General features: G+C 35.8%; 1 pseudogene; it reads left to right on the top strand.

The window, feature by feature from the left end:
- Nucleotides 1-2,003: 2,003 nt before the first annotated feature.
- On the top strand, nucleotides 2,004-3,708 carry LOC149532231 (uncharacterized; annotated as a pseudogene).
- Nucleotides 3,709-4,129: the final 421 nt, after the last annotated feature.

The raw sequence follows: 4,129 nt of genomic DNA, 5'->3' as shown, positions 1-4,129 counted from the left end.
TAAAGTTCAAGCAAAGCCAATGAAAGAGATGATCATTCCACAAGACGAGGAGGAAGATGAAGAAAAGACCCAGTCTGATGAGACTACCAAAATTCTAGGAGTGAATAAACTCCCTCGAATGATTGTTGATCATCTATGTGTAGAACTAATAGAATTAGAAAACATAATGGGTTTTAAAGACATTCAATTTGATTCTTTGAACACTGATGATCAAGTTAAGATTGAATGTGCAAAGATAGATATGATGATCACATTCATGTGCACACCCCTAGAATGGGGTGTTAGAATATATAGTCCACCAATATAATTGAGAGGGGGGGGGGGGGGGGGGGGGTGTTGGGGGTGGGAGTGGTGAATTAGCTATCCAACTATTATCAAAAATACCAAACTTAACCAAACTTAACCATATGAGCAATATAATCATAAACCACAACAAGATACTCATGCACAATAACACTAGATATGTTAACTAGGGAAACTCTTGATTAGAGGGAAAACCCTGGTGGGGATGATACCCACAAGATGATGTACTAATATAAATATTCTTTGTTAGAAGATGGACCCTATTAAGAGTCTATAACAACATTCAATACATATCAGTCCCTCTTATGAGACTTTGAATCCCTGTTAGGACATTCCAACCTTGTAAGGAGTTGTGCCAACCATGTTAGGAGTTTTAGAAGATAGCTAGATTCACTACCCAAATAGCTTCAAGGGCAAGATGAATGAACCCTCTGCTCAAATGATCTCTATATTATGCCTTGTAGAATAATAGAAATGAATAGTAATTCCTTCCTTTGTCCTGTCAACCAAACCTTTTCTCATTCTGATCTTATAACTAGGTCAAAAAACTCACATCCAATAATCCCTTGGATCGCTTACTCACATTCAGTAAACACTCTACTTGTTTTTGCACTTCACACTTCATACAATGATCACAACACATTACAAACAAGGTGTTACCATGCTTTTTGATACCCACTTCTAAACTTCCAACCTAACTCTACAAAGTAAATTTTGGTTAGTTTTTAATTGCTGATGATAGTCTATAAACTATGACCTATGAAGAAGATATAGTTGTGATGAAATGTTGAAGTTGAACCATCAAATTTAGAACTTCAAATTCTACTTCAGCTTCAAGATTGGGTCTCCAAAAAGCTGAATTATGAATACATTTCGAGGTTCGACATACTTGTGTGAAGTTGAACTCGAACTTAAACCAAAGGTTTCAACTTCAACTTGAACTCCAAGTTTGAGTTAAAGCTTTAGTCTGCAAAATCAAAGTTTAGAGCTCAAACTTATCAATACAGATGTGCAGCCTAATTTTCAAAACATAAATCTATGTTCTCAAAATCAGATTTTCATGATTAAGGCTTAGGGTAGATTCAAAAGTTCAAGGATTCAAAAGTATGAAGACAAGGTTATGGTTGTGAGAGAAAAGAGAAAAGGCTAACATTCATGGTGCTCAAAGCCCAACTTCCACCATTTCCTTTGAAGATGCGAGTCATCTACAGGTTAGTGTAGTATAATAACCCATAAGCTTAGAGGAATATGAGCAAAGCAAGGGGTTTAACAAAAGTGAAACTTCAAGGAAATCTCCAAAATCAAATTCTCAAACAAGCAATCCATCAAACATGAATTGTTTTGGATTCTAGAGTGACACTATCTTTGATCTCTTTGACCAAGAATTAAATCAAAAGTGGGAAGTATTTCTATTCTGACACATGATGGAACTGGTTGTGTTGTAGTATATGGGGATTCAGATTGTTTGGATAGTAGGCCTTGGCAATCAATACTCTGAATTTGGTGAGACCTGAAGCATGAGGGTGATGTCTATCAAATGGATCACTCTCATATCTTATACATGCAACGAGGTGAAATGGGAATAAAAACATATGATAATAGGCCTTGTCGCTAAAAGATGTGTGAATGGAATCACTAGTCACTATTTTCTCAATTTGAGGCACATGCGTGAACTTTAAAGTGAACACCACTTGAAGACAATGGGAATACAAGTGGTTGCAGCAAGGGATGAATATTATTCATGGGGGTTGCATCAAATAGAAAAAACTATTAGCTTCCTCAATAATGATTGTAAACATGTTCATGGCCCCATGTTGCAATTTGAATGGCTTGTTGGAGCACAATATAAGCCAATGGAGCTATTGAAGAATGATTGGGTAATGATTAGAAAGTCACCAGCTTGGGTAGTGGATTCATGGGGCCTGGGTTGCTTAATCTTTGAGTTATTCTCAACAGCTAAGCTATCTAAGACAAAGGAGCTTTGTAATACAGGGTCTATTCCAAAGTCTTTGCTTCTTGATTACCAGAGGCTTTTAAGTTCAACGCCATCAAGAAGACTAAAATTTGCAAAATTAGTTGAGAATAGTGAATATTTTCACAATAAGCTAGTTGAGAAAATTCAATTCATGGATGTCCTTAATTTAGAAGATAGCATGGAGAAAGGTTCATTTTTTTGCAAGCTTCCAAACTTAGCTGAGTAGCTACCATGTCAAATTGTGTTGAAGAAGTTGCTACCTATGTTGGCATCTTTGTTGGAATTTGGTTCTGTAGCCACTTCTGCTCTGAACTCCTTACTGAATATGGGATCATGGTTATCAAAGGATGAGTTTAGGTCAAAGGTCCTTCCAAACCTTGTTAAGCTTTTCACCTCCAATGATAGAGCAATACGAGTTGGTCTTCTACAACATATTGAACAATATGAAGCTTCCTTATCTACTCAGACTCTTTAGCCTTTTTTTTACATGAACTCACACTTTAGAAAATGTTGGTTCTTGCTCCAAAGTTATCTCAATGCACCATCACAACATCATTATTAAAATACCTTTCTAATCTACAAGTGGATGAAGAGCCAGCAATAAGAACCAATACTACAATTTTTCTTGGAAATATTGCAAGCTATCTAAATGAGGGGATAAGGAGGAGGGTTTTGATAAATGCATTCACTGTTGTAAACTTCGTGACATATTTTCTCTAATGTGAGTAATAGGAGTGATGGCATTAAGTGCAACAAGTGCATATTATGATCTTTTTGAGGTTGCAACTTGTATCTTACCAAATTTTTTTGTTCTTACTATTGACCCAGATAGTGAGTTGAGATCCAAAGCATTCAAGTCAATTCATTTATTTGTGCAAATTTTGAAGCAGCATCATGAGAAGATAAATATTGATGGCTCAAGTATAGACAATGGAATGTCACTTGCAATTGACAATGGAAGTTTTCTAGGTTGGGCCATAACTTCTTTGATACTAAACACAAAGATTTCTGAACAAGCTCTAGTGTCTTCTTCTAATTTAGTTGTAGCTCTAGTAGACCATTCTACCTTATCTTCTAATATTTCAACTTCAAATGTTTCAGAAACTCAAGGAATGCATCATCCATCTATAACCAATCATGTTGATCATCCTACTCCATCATATCCAACTTCCATAGATGGGTGGGGAGATATCGATGAAAATGGAAGGAAAGAGGAGGAAAGTAACAAGGATGGGTGGGATGACATAGATATTGTAGAGGAGAAAAAACCAGCTCCTGCTCTTGCAAATATACACGTTGCACAGAAAAGGCCCATGGTAAACACTAGATTGCAAGATGCAAATAGTTTGCCTTCAAAACAACTAAGTAGACCATTGAAAGATGTGAACAAGGTAAGTGATGATGAAGATCCCTTGGCATAGATATCTTAATAGGAATTGGGACTATCTTGGGCCCACAACAAGTGAAATATGGTAAAATCAGCTTCCTTGACAAGATAGTGAGTGCCAAAGATATTATCATTGCCATAGATTCTATTCCTTTTGTCCCTGCAAGCATTGAAATTGATGGAAAAACTATATTTACTAGTGACCATGTGGTAAAGTTGGAGTGGGTACCAGACTAGATAGCTATTATTGGCAATGGTTATATTGGGCTTCTTTTCTAATAGGTTATATTTTTGTCCTTATCATTAAAACTATAACATATGTGAAACATTAAAGTTTTATAAAATAATGTTAGGGATGATAATAAAATGAATATGAAGAATCAATTATTATAATTGAAAAAGAGCATCAGATGAAAGGAAAGAAAAAGATAAATATGTGAATAGGGGAAGGTACACGGGTTCAT

This window comes from Cupressus sempervirens, chromosome 11 (assembly GCF_028749045.1).
Source record: "Cupressus sempervirens isolate cs-2001-9-10 chromosome 11, ASM2874904v1, whole genome shotgun sequence".
NCBI classification, from domain to species: Eukaryota; Viridiplantae; Streptophyta; class Pinopsida; order Cupressales; family Cupressaceae; genus Cupressus; species Cupressus sempervirens.
This window is presented reverse-complemented; position numbering and strand designations above follow the sequence as displayed.